Here is an 18,077-nt window from a genome sequence, read left to right on the forward strand (position 1 = left end):
TAAAATGATTTAAAAGAATCAGAAAGAGTGTTTAGAAAATAAAACACATTTAGCTATGCAAAGCAATAGTCCTGCTTCCATCCCAAATATGTTTCAAATCACTTAACCAATGAAAAAGAATATGAGTATTCACAGTTTAAAGACCAACCAAACAAAAAGCACTCAGTGAAATCCCAACATATAAGAAAGTGCTTTCATTTGACTTATCTGCAGACATAAAAATCACAAGGATAAAAGCAAATTTCCACTTGATCACTCCGGTCTACCAAAAATAACTCTTGGAAATAATATTGCTATCTAACCCTAAACATAGTTCACAATTGTCAAACCAAGAACCTTGATGATTTTTATGTTGATTCCTAGGTTTCATGAGAAACGTTTTAATGAAATTGAGCTTTCTCCAAGTAACTTCATGAATGTTCTATCCAAGTAAGTCTGGTCACACAATACCCCAAACAGAAGAGCACACTTCCAATACGTCATCACAGAAAAGTGCTCCGTTTGGAGTTTTGCGCGCTAATATGTCTGAAATGGCTGTTAGGGAAAGGCATTGTGGCTGTGGTTGCAGATAATCTGCTTCTCACCATGGTCAAACAAGGTGACACTTACATGTTAAAAAACAAGGTTTTAAAGCCGAGATTTTTCTAATAAGGTACAGTGCTCTGCTTTGACTGAGTTGAAAGCATTGAAAGTAGAGGACTGGCCACTCTGATGCTCCTCATTTCATCTGGAAGGTTTAACCCAGTTCCCACATTGCCCAAAACAGGAAGCACTTTCTCACCAGCAATGGAACACAAGATAGTGCTTTGTTTTGGGTCATGTAAATAGGGACAAAAGTATCCAAGATCTTCTCTTATCTGAAAAAAAATGATTTTGATTAGAAAGTATGAAGTGAGGCTTACCTCATGGTTGAAAACAGCGATGGTTTTGAGATATCTTCAGGTCTTCTTTAAACACTTACTTCTCTCTAACTTCCAGGCCTTTATAAGCAAGGGGGAATACTCCATTATCCAATGAATACCCAGGTAAGTTTTCTTTTGTGTTGCAGAGGGAGGACATTCCAGTGGGTCAAATGTAAATAGGGCCTTGCCTCTCAAAGCCACAGGTGGTACCAGTTGCAATCTCAGCATAACAATAGGGCGTTTTTGGTAATGTAAACTCTATTCAGAGGTTTAAGCAACAGCTAATCTTAGCAGTTTTGATTATGAAGTAAAATCGGAATGTGTGAGCAGGAGTACTCTATATATTTTATACCTTTCACCTGAGGAATATTTCTGAAATTTAAAATATAGAAGATGCAGACAGCTTGGTTTCAGCTAAAAGCTGTTGTAAGTTAGCATATTCAAAAATGTGCAGGATTTTAAACTTCTTGAGAACTCTATGAACCAATGGTATTGTAGGTTATACATCCCAATGGGTATGTTAACTTCCATATTGTAACTTGCAACTATGAAAGCCAAAATCCAAAGTCACAGGGTATAGAAAAAAGCCACCAAAAAGCACTGTACCAAGGAGCATCTCTTCCTAAATTCTTTGACAGCATTTTGTTTAAAATGATTTAAAAGAATCAGAAAGAGTGTTTAGAAAATAAAACACATTTAACTATGCAAAGCAATAGTCCTGCTTCCATCCCAAATATGTTTCAAATCACTTAACCAATGAAAAAGAATATGAGTATTCACAGTTTAAAGACCAAACAGAAAGCACTCAGTAAAATCCCAACATATAAGAAAGTGCTTTCATTTGACTTATCTGCAGACATAAAAATCACAAGGATAAAAGCAAATTTCCACTTGATCACTCCGGTCTACCAAAAATAACTCTTGGAATTAATATTGCTATCTAACCCTAAACATAGTTCACAATTGTCAAACCAAGAACCTTGATGATTTTTATGTTGATTCCTAGGTTTCATGAGAAGCGTTTTAATGAAATTGAGCTTTCTCCAAGTAACTTCATGAATGTTCTATCCAAGTAAGTCTGGTCACACAATACCCCAAACAGAAGAGCACACTTCCAATACGTCATCACAGAAAAGTGCTCCGTTTGGAGTTTTGCGCGCTAATATGTCTGAAATGGCTGTTAGGGAAAGGCATTGTGGCTGTGGTTGCAGATAATCTGCTTCTCACCATGGTCAAACAAGGTGACACTTACATGTTAAAAAACAAGGTTTTAAAGCCGAGATTTTTCTAATAAGGTACAGTGCTCTGCTTTGACTGAGTTGAAAGCATTGAAAGTAGAGGACTGGCCACTCTGATGCTCCTCATTTCATCTGGAAGGTTTAACCCAGTTCCCACATTGCCCAAAACAGGAAGCACTTTCTCACCAGCAATGGAACACAAGATAGTGCTTTGTTTTGGGTCATGTAAATAGGGACAAAAGTATCCAAGATCTTCTCTTATCTGAAAAAAAATGATTTTGATTAGAAAGTATGAAGTGAGGCTTACCTCATGGTTGAAAACAGCGATGGTTTTGAGATATCTTCAGGTCTTCTTTAAACACTTACTTCTCTCTAACTTCCAGGCCTTTATAAGCAAGGGGGAATACTCCATTATCCAATGAATACCCAGGTAAGTTTTCTTTTGTGTTGCAGAGGGAGGGCATTCTAGTGGGTCAAATGTAAATAGGGCCTTGCCTCTCAAAGCCACAGGTGGTACCAGTTGCAATCTCAGCATAACAATAGGGCGTTTTTGGTAATGTAAACTCTATTCAGAGGTTTAAGCAACAGCTAATCTTAGCAGTTTTGATTATGAAGTAAAATCCGAATGTGTGAGCAGGAGAACTCTATATATTTTATACCTTTCACCTGAGGAATATTTCTGAAATTTAAAATATAGAAGATGCAGACAGCTTGGTTTCAGCTGAAAGCTGTTGTAAGTTAGCATATTCAAAAATTTGCAGGATTTTAAACTTCTTGAGAACTCTATGAACCAATGGTATTGTAGGTTATACATCCCAATGGGTATGTTAACTTCCATATTGTAACTTGCAACTATGAAAGCCAAAATCCAAATTCACAGGGTATAGAAAAAAGCCACCATAAAGCACTGTACCAAGGAGCATCTCTTCCTAAATTCTTTGACAGCATTTTGTTTAAAATGATTTAAAAGAATCAGAAAGAGTGTTTAGAAAATAAAACACATTTAGCTATGCAAAGCAATAGTCCTGCTTCCATCCCAAATATGTTTCAAATCACTTAACCAATGAAAAAGAATATGAGTATTCACAGTTTAAAGACCAACCAAACAAAAAGCACTCAGTGAAATCCCAACATATAAGAAAGTGCTTTCATTTGACTTATCTGCAGACATAAAAATCACAAGGATAAAAGCAAATTTCCACTTGATCACTCCGGTCTACCAAAAATAACTCTTGGAAATAATATTGCTATCTAACCCTAAACATAGTTCACAATTGTCAAACCAAGAACCTTGATGATTTTCATGTTGATTCCTAGGTTTCATGAGAAACGTTTTAATGAAATTGAGCTTTCTCCAAGTAACTTCATGAATGTTCTATCCAAGTAAGTCTGGTCACACAATACCCCAAACAGAAGAGCACACTTCCAATACGTCATCACAGAAAAGTGCTCCGTTTGGAGTTTTGCGTGCTAATATGTCTGAAATGGCTGTTAGGGAAAGGCATTGTGGCTGTGGTTGCAGATAATCTGCTTCTCACCTTGGTCAAACAAGGTGACACTTACATGTTAAAAAACAAGGTTTTAAAGCCGAGATTTTTCTAATAAGGTACAGTGCTCTGCTTTGACTGAGTTGAAAGCATTGAAAGTAGAGGACTGGCCACTCTGATGCTCCTCATTTCATCTGGAAGGTTTAACCCAGTTCCCACATTGCCCAAAACAGGAAGCACTTTCTCACCAGCAATGGAACACAAGATAGTGCTTTGTTTTGGGTCATGTAAATAGGGACAAAAGTATCCAAGATCTTCTCTTATCTGAAAAAAAATGATTTTGATTAGAAAGTATGAAGTGAGGCTTACCTCATGGTTGAGAACAGCGATGGTTTTGAGTTATCTTCAGGTCTTCTTTAAACACTTACTTCTCTCTAACTTCCAGGCCTTTATAAGCAAGGGGGAATACTCCATTATCCAATGAATACCCAGGTAAGTTTTCTTTTGTGTTGCAGAGGGAGGACATTCCAGTGGGTCAAATGTAAATAGGGCCTTGCCTCTCAAAGCCACAGGTGGTACCAGTTGCAATCTCAGCATAACAATAGGGCATTTTTGGTAATGTAAACTCTATTCAGAGGTTTAAGCAACAGCTAATCTTAGCAGTTTTGATTATGAAGTAAAATCTGAATGTGTGAGCAGGAGAACTCTATATAATTTATACCTTTCACCTGAGGAATATTTCTGAAATTTAAAATATAGAAGATGCAGACAGCTTGGTTTCAGCTGAAAGCTGTTGTAAGTTAGCATATTCAAAAATTTGCAGGATTTTAAACTTCTTGAGAACTCTATGAACCAATGGTATTGTAGAGTATACATCCCAATGGGTATGTTAACTTCCATATTGTAACTTGCAACTATGAAAGCCAAAATCCAAAGTCACAGGGTATAGAAAAAAGCCACCAAAAAGCACTGTACCAAGGAGCATCTCTTCCTAAATTCTTTGACAGCATTTTGTTTAAAATGATTTAAAAGAATCAGAAAGAGTGTTTAGAAAATAAAACACATTTAGCTATGCAAAGCAATAGTCCTGCTTCCATCCCAAATATGTTTCAAATCACTTAACCAATGAAAAAGAATATGAGTATTCACAGTTTAAAGACCAACCAAACAAAAAGCACTCAGTGAAATCCCAACATATAAGAAAGTGCTTTCATTTGACTTATCTGCAGACATAAAAATCACAAGGATAAAAGCAAATTTCCACTTGATCACTCCGGTCTACCAAAAATAACTCTTGGAAATAATATTGCTATCTAACCCTAAACATAGTTCACAATTGTCAAACCAAGAACCTTGATGATTTTTATGTTGATTCCTAGGTTTCATGAGAAACGTTTTAATGAAATTGAGCTTTCTCCAAGTAACTTCATGAATGTTCTATCCAAGTAAGTCTGGTCACACAATACCCCAAACAGAAGAGCACACTTCCAATACGTCATCACAGAAAAGTGCTCCGTTTGGAGTTTTGCGCGCTAATATGTCTGAAATGGCTGTTAGGGAAAGGCATTGTGGCTGTGGTTGCAGATAATCTGCTTCTCACCTTGGTCAAACAAGGTGACACTTACATGTTCAAAAACAAGGTTTTAAAGCCGAGATTTTTCTAATAAGGTACAGTGCTCTGCTTTGACTGAGTTGAAAGCATTGAAAGTAGAGGACTGGCCACTCTGATGCTCCTCATTTCATCTGGAAGGTTTAACCCAGTTCCCACATTGCCCAAAACAGGAAGCACTTTCTCACCAGCAATGGAACACAAGATAGTGCTTTGTTTTGGGTCATGTAATTAGGGACAAAAGTATCCAAGATCTTCTCTTATCTGAAAAAAAATGATTTTGATTAGAAAGTATGAAGTGAGGCTTACCTCATGGTTGAAAACAGCGATGGTTTTGAGTTATCTTCAGGTCTTCTTTAAACACTTACTTCTCTCTAACTTCCAGGCCTTTATAAGCAAGGGGGAATACTCCATTATCCAATGAATACCCAGGTAAGTTTTCTTTTGTGTTGCAGAGGGAGGGCATTCTAGTGGGTCAAATGTAAATAGGGCCTTGCCTCTCAAAGCCACAGGTGGTACCAGTTGCAATCTCAGCATAACAATAGGGCGTTTTTGGTAATGTAAACTCTATTCAGAGGTTTAAGCAACAGCTAATCTTAGCAGTTTTGATTATGAAGTAAAATCGGAATGTGTGAGCAGGAGTACTCTATATATTTTATACCTTTCACCTGAGGAATATTTCTGAAATTTAAAATATAGAAGATGCAGACAGCTTGGTTTCAGCTAAAAGCTGTTGTAAGTTAGCATATTCAAAAATGTGCAGGATTTTAAACTTCTTGAGAACTCTATGAACCAATGGTATTGTAGGTTATACATCCCAATGGGTATGTTAACTTCCATATTGTAACTTGCAACTATGAAAGCCAAAATCCAAAGTCACAGGGTATAGAAAAAAGCCACCAAAAAGCACTGTACCAAGGAGCATCTCTTCCTAAATTCTTTGACAGCATTTTGTTTAAAATGATTTAAAAGAATCAGAAAGAGTGTTTAGAAAATAAAACACATTTAGCTATGCAAAGCAATAGTCCTGCTTCCATCCCAAATATGTTTCAAATCACTTAACCAATGAAAAAGAATATGAGTATTCACAGTTTAAAGACCAACCAAACAAAAAGCACTCAGTGAAATCCCAACATATAAGAAAGTGCTTTCATTTGACTTATCTGCAGACATAAAAATCACAAGGATAAAAGCAAATTTCCACTTGATCACTCCGGTCTACCAAAAATAACTCTTGGAAATAATATTGCTATCTAACCCTAAACATAGTTCACAATTGTCAAACCAAGAACCTTGATGATTTTCATGTTGATTCCTAGGTTTCATGAGAAACGTTTTAATGAAATTTAGCTTTCTCCAAGTAACTTCATGAATGTTCTATCCAAGTAAGTCTGGTCACACAATACCCCAAACAGAAGAGCACACTTCCAATACGTCATCACAGAAAAGTGCTCCGTTTGGAGTTTTGCGCGCTAATATGTCTGAAATGGCTGTTAGGGAAAGGCATTGTGGCTGTGGTTGCAGATAATCTGCTTCTCACCTTGGTCAAACAAGGTGACACTTACATGTTAAAAAACAAGGTTTTAAAGCCGAGATTTTTCTAATAAGGTACAGTGCTCTGCTTTGACTGAGTTGAAAGCATTGAAAGTAGAGGACTGGCCACTCTGATGCTCCTCATTTCATCTGGAAGGTTTAACCCAGTTCCCACATTGCCCAAAACAGGAAGCACTTTCTCACCAGCAATGGAACACAAGATAGTGCTTTGTTTTGGGTCATGTAAATAGGGACAAAAGTATCCAAGATCTTCTCTTATCTGAAAAAAAATGATTTTGATTAGAAAGTATGAAGTGAGGCTTACCTCATGGTTGAAAACAGCAATGGTTTTTTTATACTTTCTAATCAAAATCATTTTTTTTCAGATAAGAGAAGATCTTGGATACTTTTGTCCCTATTTACATGACCCAAAACAAAGCACTATCTTGTGTTCCATTGCTGGTGAGAAAGTGCAGGGGGCATACAGGAGAGAGGTCAGGCAAGCAAGGGTCAAAACAGGAGAAAACAGCAAGGTCAGGGCACAATCCGGGTCAGCAACTTACTTCAGACAGGTTCACAGGTTCACAGGATACAAAAGACCAAAAGGCACTGAATGACAGCTCAGGGCCGTTTAAATATCCCGCCCTGCGCTGTCATTGGTGCCAGGCGCGCGCCCGCGGTCACTACTGCGCATGCGCGAACCTGATTGCCGCGGTCGGCCAAGTCCCGGCGCTCGCGTACAGGGAGGTGTACTGCGCCTGCGCCGGGACCAGCGGCGCGACGATCCCCGACATTGCCCCCCCCCTACGGGCAACCTCCGGATGCCCACCCGATCTCTCCACCACGGGTGATCACGAAGAAACTCCCGGACTAGTCTAGGTGCGTGGACATTATGAGCCGGTTCCCAGGAGTTGTCCTCAGGACCATAGCCCTTCCACTTAATTAGGAATTGGGTCTGGCCCCCCCTTCTTCGGCACTTAAGGATCGTTTCCACCTCAAATTCCTCTTGTCCTTCGACCGTTATGGCCTCAGGGGGTCTGGATTCTCGTTCTGGGAAGGCATCTGGGACCACTGGCTTCAGCAGAGATACATGGAAAACTGGATGAATTCTGAATGTGGCCGGAAGGATCAGCTCATATGCCACTTCGTTGACCATCCGCTTTACCTGAAAAGGCCCCACAAATTTAGGTCCCAATTTTTTCGAAGGACAAAGCATCTTTAAGTTGGTTGTGGCCAACCACACCTTCTGCCCAGGCCGCAACGCCAAATCCCCTCTTCGTTTCTTGTTAAACTCCTTCTTATTGTCCTCTTGGGCCCGAGCGATGGCTTCCTGGAGTAATTTGTTATTGACGGAGAAGAAGGTCAACGCATCCTGCGTGGCTGGAACTGGGCATTCAGAGACCAAGTCAGGGAGAAAGACAGGGTGAAACCCATAATTCGAAAAGAATGGGGACTGCCCCGTTGCCGAATGGCTTGCGTTGTTATAAGCGAACTCCGCCAGGGGTAAAAGAGACAGCCAATCATCCTGCAGGAAAGACGTGTAGCTACGCAAGTATTGCTCCAGGGTCTGGTTCGTCCTCTCGGTCTGACCGTTGGTCTGAGGGTGGAACGCGGAGGAGAGGGACAACTTGATGTCCAGGGCCTTGCACAGAGCCCTCCAAAACTTAGATGTAAACTGGACCCCTCGATCAGAGACGATGTCCTCGGGTACTCCATGAAGTCTAACGATCTCCCGGATAAATATTCGCGCCGTCTCAGTTGCTGACGGAGTCTTCCTTAGTGGCACGAAGTGAGCCATCTTGGATAGGCGATCAATAACTACCAGAATTGCTGTGTGGTCTTGTGACGGTGGGAGCTCGACTATGAAGTCCATCGCGATCTTCTGCCAAGGCCGTTCGGGAATCGGCAAAGGTCGCAACAGCCCCCAGGCTTTGCTCCTTGACGGTTTGCTCTTCTGGCAGATGGTACAGGATCTCACGTAGCGCTTGCAATCCTTAGCCATGTTTGGCCACCAAAACGAGCGCCGGAGAAGCTCCAGAGTCTTGACTGGGCCAAAGTGACCCGCCAGCGGGTGATCGTGGCAATGCCCCAAAACCAGGGTCCGGACTTCCTCAGGTACCATGATAGAATCCTCCTTCCACAGGAGTCCCCCTTTGTTCTGGAGGGATACCCCAACTGGGGTTGGTGTGGCCGTAGATGCTTCTATTAACTTGGAGCGAAGGTCTGACTGGAGCGCCAAGAAGTTCCCTGAGGACAAGATAGTGTCGGGTACCAGTTCTTCTTCGGAGTCCTCAAACATACGAGATAGCGCGTCAGGCTTCGTATTTTTAGATCCGGGCCTGTAAGTAATATGAAAATTGAATCTGGAAAAGAACAGGGCCCATCTTGCCTGCCGTGGGCGTAGACGCTTGGCAGTCCTCAGATATTCCAGATTCTTGTGGTCTGTGAAAATCAATATAGGGTGTGAGGCACCTTCCAGCAGGTATCTCCATTCTTCTAGCGCTGCTTTGATAGCCAGCAGCTCTCGATCCCCGATATCGTAATTCTTCTCTGCTGGGGTGAGTTTCCTCGAGAAGAATGCTACGGGATGGAGTAACTCTTTGGTGCCTTTCCGCTGAGACAGGATGGATCCTACCGCATTCTCCGATGCATCTACCTCCAAGATGTAGGGCAGGGCCGCGTCCGGGTGGCCCAGGATGGGTGCCGAGGTAAACAGCTTTTTCAGAGCTTCGAAAGCTTTTTGAGCCTCTGGTGTCCATTTGAACCGGGTTCCAAGTTTGGTTAGTTGGGTAATGGGGGAGACCAGACCCGAGAAGTTTTTGATGAACTTCCGATAAAAGTTCGCGAACCCTATAAACCGTTGGACACCTTTTTTGTCCGTGGGTTCAGGCCAATCTAAAATTGCAGAGACCTTCTGGGGGTCCATCGCGACCCCCGCAGTGGAGATAATCAGGCCTAGGAACGTGATGCTAGATTGCTCAAAGCAACATTTCTCCGCCTTAGCATATAACCCATGCTGCCGCAATCGCCCCAAAACTTTCGCCACATGTATCCTATGATCCTCTAGAGAGGGTGAAAAAATTAGTATGTCGTCCAAGTAGACGATAACGAAGACATCCAAAAAATCCCTGAAGATGTCGTTCACAAAGTGTTGGAAGGTGGCTGGTGCATTGCACAGCCCAAATGGCATGACCAAGTATTCAAAGTGGCCAAACCGGGTATGGAAAGCAGTTTTCCACTCGTCCCCCTCTCTTATGCGTACCAGGTTATAGGCCCCCCTTAAATCAAGTTTTGTGAATATGACTGCAGCCTTTAGGCTCTGAAACAGTTCTGGTACCAATGGCAATGGGTAACGATTTTTTATCGTGACCCTGTTCAACTCCCGGTAGTCAATACAAGGTCTCAGGGTTTTGTCTTTTTTCTCCACGAAGAAGATTCCCGCTCCTGCTGGAGAAGTGGAGGGGCGGATGAATCCCTTCTGGAGGCTGTCCTCGATATATTCCTTCAGGGCCCCCAATTCAAGCTCAGATAGGGGGAAAATACGCCCAAAAGGGATTTCAGAGCCTGGTAACAGGTCGATTGGACAGTCATACGGGCGGTGGGGGGGCAGAGTGTCGGCTCCCCGCTTACTGAACACATCCAGGAACCCATGATAGGCTGCGGGAATAACCTGTTTCAAGTCGGAGTCTCCTTCGGAGCAAAGGAGAACTCGGGGCCCCGCGGGGCCCGAAGTGCGACAATGTTCCCGACAGTATGGGGAAGGGAACGAGATTGACCCGGTCTCCCAGTCAATCTGGGGGTTATGGGCCCGTAACCATGGGAGCCCCAGAATGACTGGGAAAAGAGGTGATGCAATAGCGTCCAGGCGGAGGAACTCCTGGTGCTGGTTGGCAATGATAGTGGCAATGGGGGGAGTTTCCTGATTAACTACCCCCGATTTTATCTGGGAACCATCAGCCAAAAAGATGTTGAAGCCCTTCTGTCTGTGTTGGAGAGGGATACCCTGTTGGTGAGCAAACTCTAGATCCAGGAAACAGCTGCATGCCCCCGAATCAACTATGGCTGTCACCTCCACGATCTTTCCTGGAAGCTGAAAGGAGAGGGGCACTACTAAGTATTGCGAAGGACAGGTATTGCTAACAGACAAGGAAGAAAAACGGGTGCACTTACTCGTTTTTTGAGGGCAGGATCGCACCATATGACCAGCTTCACCGCAGTAAAGGCAGAGGTTCTGGGCTCGTCTGCGCTGGCGTTCCTCCGGTGATAATTTAGGCCGTGCCAGACCTAGCTGCATAGGTTCCGGGACATCTCCTGGTGGTGGGTTCTGGATGCTTTGTCGGGTTGGTGGGCTGGGGACTAGGAATGGACCCCAGGTATTTCCGCGACCCTGGCCGGACCTCTCAAGCCTGCGTTCCCGCAGTCTTCGGTCAATCTTAATTGTCAGGGCAATAAGGTCTTCTAGAGACTCGGGAACCTCCACCCGGGCCAGCTCATCTTTCAAGGGATCGGAGAGTCCCATACGGAACTGGTGCAATAGAGCGAACTCATTCCAGCGTGTGTCCCCCATCCACCGCCTGAAATCAGAGGCGTATTCCTCTGCCGCCCGCCGGCCCTGTCGGAGCACATATAAGGTCGCTTCGGCAGAGGCTGCCCGCTGTGGGTCATCATACAAGATGGCCATTGCTTCAAAGAAACTATTGACCGATCCCAGGTGAGGATCATTGTTTCCCCTTAGCCGGTGGGCCCAATCCTGGGGTTCACCCTGTAGTAGTGAAATAATGAATCCTACCTTCACGTTTTCGGTCAGGAAGGTACGGGGTTGTAGCTCAAAGAACAAGAGACAGGAGTCGCGGAATGACCGGAAGCGTGTGCGGTCCCCGTGAAAACGCTCCGGTAGGGGTACTCGGGGTTCTACCATAGGGAGCGGGGCGGAAGCCCCTGAGGCTGGCTCCTGAGCTACCAGGGCCGGGGGTGCAGAAACCGGGGCCTGTGGGGCAGGATCAGAAATAGAGCCAGTCTGGATGCGATTCTCCAGCTGCATGCATCTGTCCTGCAGGACCGTTACGGCCTGCGTCAAAGTAGCTAGGTGCCTGCAAATTTCCTCTAACGGGGAGGGCCCTCCTCTAGGCTCAGTCATGGCCTTTTGGTACTGTAAGGGACCGCCCGGCGGTACCACTAGCACTCCACTGGTCGGATGTTCCCAGCGCACGGAGTCTAAGCCCCAGGGTACTTGTTCACCAGGGCCCCTGATGGTGGGGATGGACTTGGAGTACCCCAGGACCAGGTCGTGACTACTGAGGACACCCGTCAGTGGTAGGGGTATTCGCCAGGGGCTCCCACGGGAGAGAGCCAGGTATGAGGAGGTCTGGAGACCCCGTAGAGAGGGACGGATGGATGGATGGATGGCTGAGTAGGAGCAGGGTCATACAAGCCGGGTCGGTAACTATGGGGACGGTGCGGTACAGAGCAGCGGGCAGAGAATAATCGGGTCACACGCCAGGTCAGCAACAGCAGGTCAGATCCAATAGGGGGCATACAGGAGAGAGGTCAGGCAAGCAAGGGTCAAAACAGGAGAAAACAGCAAGGTCAGGGCACAATCCGGGTCAGCAACTTACTTCAGACAGGTTCACAGGTTCACAGGATACAAAAGACCAAAAGGCACTGAATGACAGCTCAGGGCCGTTTAAATATCCCGCCCTGCGCTGTCATTGGTGCCAGGCGCGCGCCCGCGGTCACTACTGCGCATGCGCGAACCTGATTGCCGCGGTCGGCCAAGTCCCGGCGCTCGCGTACAGGGAGGTGTACTGCGCCTGCGCCGGGACCAGCGGCGCGACGATCCCCGACAGTAAGCCTCACTTCATACTTTCTAATCAAAATCATTTTTTTTCAGATAAGAGAAGATCTTGGTTACTTTTGTCCCTATTTACATGACCCAAAACAAAGCACTATCTTGTGTTCCATTGCTGGTGAGAAAGTGCTTCCTGTTTTGGGCAATGTGGGAACTGGGTTAAACCTTCCAGATGAAATGAGGAGCATCAGAGTGGACAGTCCTCTACTTTCAATGCTTTCAACTCAGTCAAAGCAGAGCACTGTACCTTATTAGAAAAATCTCGGCTTTAAAACCTTGTTTTTTAACATGTAAGTGTCACCTTGTTTGACCAAGGTGAGAAGCAGATTATCTGCATCCACAGCCACAATGCCTATCCCTAACAGCCATTTCAGACATATTAGCGCGCAAAACTCCAAACGGAGCACTTTTCTGTGATGACGTATTGGAAGTGTGCTCTTCTGTTTGGGGTATTGTGTGACCAGACTTACTTGGATAGAACATTCATGAAGTTACTTGGAGAAAGCTCAATTTCATTAAAACGTTTCTCATGAAACCTAGGAATCAACATAAAAATCATCAAGGTTCTTGGTTTGACAATTGTGAACTATGTTTAGGGTTAGATAGCAATATTATTTCCAAGAGTTATTTTTGGTAGACCGGAGTGATCAAGTGAAAATTTGCTTTTATCCTTGTGATTTTTATGTCTGCAGATAAGTCAAATGAAAGCACTTTCTTATATGTTGGGATTTCACTGAGTGCTTTTTGTTTGGTTCGTCTTTAAACTGAATTCTCATATTCTTTTTCATTGGTTAAGCGATCTGAAACATATTTGGGATGGAAGCAGGACTATTGCTTTGCATAGCTAAATGTGTTTTATTTTCTAAACACTCTTTCTGATTCTTTTAAATCATTTTAAACAAAATAATGTCAAAGAATTTAGGAAGAGATGCTCCTTGGTACAGTGCTTTTTGGTGGCTTTTTTCTATACCCTGTGACTTTGGATTTTGGCTTTCATAGTTGCAAGTTACAATATGGAAGTTAACATACCCATTGGGATGTATAACCTACAATACCATTGGTTCATAGAGTTCTCAAGAAGTTTAAAATCCTGCAAATTTTTGAATATGCTAACTTACAACAGCTTTTAGCTGAAACCAAGCTGTCTGCATCTTCTATATTTTAAATTTCAGAAATATTCCTCAGGTGAAAGGTATAAAATATATAGAGTTCTCCTGCTCACACATTCCAATTTTACTTCATAATCAAAACTGCTAAGATTAGCTGTTGCTTAAACCTCTGAATAGAGTTTACATTACCAAAAACGCCCTATTGTTATGCTGAGATTGCAACTGGTACCACCTGTGGCTTTGAGAGGCAAGGCCCTATTTACATTTGACCCACTGGAATGTCCTCTCTCTGCAACACAAAAGAAAACTTACCTGGGTATTCATTGGATAATGGAGTATTCCCCCTTGCTTATAAAGGCCTGGAAGTTAGAGAGAAGTAAGTGTTTAAAGAAGACCTGAAGATAACTCAAAACCATCGCTGTTTTCAACCATGAGGTAAGCCTCACTTCATACTTTCTAATCAAAATCATTTTTTTTTCAGATAAGAGAAGATCTTGGTTACTTTTGTCCCTATTTACATGACCCAAAACAAAGCACTATCTTGTGTTCCATTGCTGGTGAGAAAGTGCTTCCTGTTTTGGGCAATGTGGGAACTGGGTTAAACCTTCCAGATGAAATGAGGAGCATCAGAGTGGACAGTCCTCTACTTTCAATGCTTTCAACTCAGTCAAAGCAGAGCACTGTACCTTATTAGAAAAATCTCGGCTTTAAAACCTTGTTTTTTAACATGTAAGTGTCACCTTGTTTGACCAAGGTGAGAAGCAGATTATCTGCATCCACAGCCACAATGCCTATCCCTAACAGCCATTTCAGACATATTAGCGCGCAAAACTCCAAACGGAGCACTTTTCTGTGATGACGTATTGGAAGTGTGCTCTTCTGTTTGGGGTATTGTGTGACCAGACTTACTTGGATAGAACATTCATGAAGTTACTTGGAGAAAGCTCAATTTCATTAAAACGTTTCTCATGAAACCTAGGAATCAACATAAAAATCATCAAGGTTCTTGGTTTGACAATTGTGAACTATGTTTAGGGTTAGATAGCAATATTATTTCCAAGAGTTATTTTTGGTAGACCGGAGTGATCAAGTGAAAATTTGCTTTTATCCTTGTGATTTTTATGTCTGCAGATAAGTCAAATGAAAGCACTTTCTTATATGTTGGGATTTCACTGAGTGCTTTTTGTTTGGTTGGTCTTTAAACTGAATTCTCATATTCTTTTTCATTGGTTAAGCGATCTGAAACATATTTGGGATGGAAGCAGGACTATTGCTTTGCATAGCTAAATGTGTTTTATTTTCTAAACACTCTTTCTGATTCTTTTAAATCATTTTAAACAAAATGCTGTCAAAGAATTTAGGAAGAGATGCTCCTTGGTACAGTGCTTTTTGGTGGCTTTTTTCTATACCCTGTGACTTTGGATTTTGGCTTTCATAGTTGCAAGTTACAATATGGAAGTTAACATACCCATTGGGATGTATAACCTACAATACCATTGGTTCATAGAGTTCTCAAGAAGTTTAAAATCCTGCACATTTTTGAATATGCTAACTTACAACAGCTTTTTAGCTGAAACCAAGCTGTCTGCATCTTCTATATTTTAAATTTCAGAAATATTCCTCAGGTGAAAGGTATAAAATATATAGAGTTCTCCTGCTCACACATTCCGATTTTACTTCATAATCAAAACTGCTGAGATTAGCTGTTGCTTAAACCTCTGAATAGAGTTTACATTACCAAAAACGCCCTATTGTTATGCTGAGATTGCAACTGGTACCACCTGTGGCTTTGAGAGGCAAGGCCCTATTTACATTTGACCCACTGGAATGTCCTCTCTCTGCAACACAAAAGAAAACTTACCTGGGTATTCATTGGATAATGGAGTATTCCCCCTTGCTTATAAAGGCCTGGAAGTTAGAGAGAAGTAAGTGTTTAAAGAAGACCTGAAGATAACTCAAAACCATCGCTGTTTTCAACCATGAGGTAAGCCTCACTTCATACTTTCTAATCAAAATCATTTTTTTTCAGATAAGAGAAGATCTTGGATACTTTTGTCCCTATTTACATGACCCAAAACAAAGCACTATCTTGTGTTCCATTGCTGGTGAGAAAGTGCTTCCTGTTTTGGGCAATGTGGGAACTGGGTTAAACCTTCCAGATGAAATGAGGAGCATCAGAGTGGCCAGTCCTCTACTTTCAATGCTTTCAACTCAGTCAAAGCAGAGCACTGTACCTTATTAGAAAAATCTCGGCTTTAAAACCTTGTTTTTTAACATGTAAGTGTCACCTTGTTTGACCAAGGTGAGAAGCAGATTATCTGCAACCACAGCCACAATGCCTTTCCCTAACAGCCATTTCAGACATATTAGCGCGCAAAACTCCAAACGGAGCACTTTTCTGTGATGACGTATTGGAAGTGTGCTCTTCTGTTTGGGGTATTGTGTGACCAGACTTACTTGGATAGAACATTCATGAAGTTACTTGGAGAAAGCTCAATTTCATTAAAACGTTTCTCATGAAACCTAGGAATCAACATAAAAATCATCAAGGTTCTTGGTTTGACAATTGTGAACTATGTTTAGGGTTAGATAGCAATATTTTTTCCAAGAGTTATTTTTGGTAGACCGGAGTGATCAAGTGGAAATTTGCTTTTATCCTTGTGATTTTTATGTCTGCAGATAAGTCAAATGAAAGCACTTTCTTATATGTTGGGATTTCACTGAGTGCTTTTTGTTTGGTTGGTCTTTAAACTGTGAATACTCATATTCTTTTTCATTGGTTAAGTGATTTGAAACATATTTGGGATGGAAGCAGGACTATTGCTTTGCATAGCTAAATGTGTTTTTTTTTCTAAACACTCTTTCTGATTCTTTTAAATCATTTTAAACAAAATGCTGTCAAAGAATTTAGGAAGAGATGCTCCTTGGTACAGTGCTTTTTGGTGGCTTTTTTCTATACCCTGTGACTTTGGATTTTGGCTTTCATAGTTGCAAGTTACAATATGGAAGTTAACATACCCATTGGGATGTATAACCTACAATACCATTGGTTCATAGAGTTCTCAAGAAGTTTAAAATCCTGCACATTTTTGAATATGCTAACTTACAACAGCTTTTTAGCTGAAACCAAGCTGTCTGCATCTTCTATATTTTAAATTTCAGAAATATTCCTCAGGTGAAAGGTATAAAATATATAGAGTTCTCCTGCTCACACATTCCGATTTTACTTCATAATCAAAACTGCTAAGATTAGCTGTTGCTTAAACCTCTGAATAGAGTTTACATTACCAAAAACGCCCTATTGTTATGCTGAGATTGCAACTGGTACCACCTGTGGCTTTGAGAGGCAAGGCCCTATTTACATTTGACCCACTGGAATGTCCTCTCTCTGCAACACAAAAGAAAACTTACCTGGGTATTCATTGGATAATGGAGTATTCCCCCTTGCTTATAAAGGCCTGGAAGTTAGAGAGAAGTAAGTGTTTAAAGAAGACCTGAAGATAACTCAAAACCATCGCTGTTTTCAACCATGAGGTAAGCCTCACTTCATACTTTCTAATCAAAATCATTTTTTTTTCAGATAAGAGAAGATCTTGGTTACTTTTGTCCCTATTTACATGACCCAAAACAAAGCACTATCTTGTGTTCCATTGCTGGTGAGAAAGTGCTTCCTGTTTTGGGCAATGTGGGAACTGGGTTAAACCTTCCAGATGAAATGAGGAGCATCAGAGTGGCCAGTCCTCTACTTTCAATGCTTTCAACTCAGTCAAAGCAGAGCACTGTACCTTATTAGAAAAATCTCGGCTTTAAAACCTTGTTTTTTAACATGTAAGTTTCACCTTGTTTGACCAAGGTGAGAAGCAGATTATCTGCATCCACAGCCACAATGCCTATCCCTAACAGCCATTTCAGACATATTAGCGCGCAAAACTCCAAACGGAGCACTTTTCTGTGATGACGTATTGGAAGTGTGCTCTTCTGTTTGGGGTATTGTGTGACCAGACTTACTTGGATAGAACATTCATGAAGTTACTTGGAGAAAGCTCAATTTCATTAAAACGTTTCTCATGAAACCTAGGAATCAACATAAAAATCATCAAGGTTCTTGGTTTGACAATTGTGAACTATGTTTAGGGTTAGATAGCAATATTATTTCCAAGAGTTATTTTTGGTAGACCGGAGTGATCAAGTGAAAATTTGCTTTTATCCTTGTGATTTTTATGTCTGCAGATAAGTCAAATGAAAGCACTTTCTTATATGTTGGGATTTCACTGAGTGCTTTTTGTTTGGTTGGTCTTTAAACTGAATTCTCATATTCTTTTTCATTGGTTAAGCGATCTGAAACATATTT

The sequence above is a fragment of the Staurois parvus genome, unplaced genomic scaffold (genome assembly GCF_062004578.1).
Source record: "Staurois parvus isolate SC_StPar_1 unplaced genomic scaffold, SC_StPar_1.0 ptg000081l, whole genome shotgun sequence".
In the NCBI taxonomy this organism is placed as follows: Eukaryota; Metazoa; Chordata; class Amphibia; order Anura; family Ranidae; genus Staurois; species Staurois parvus.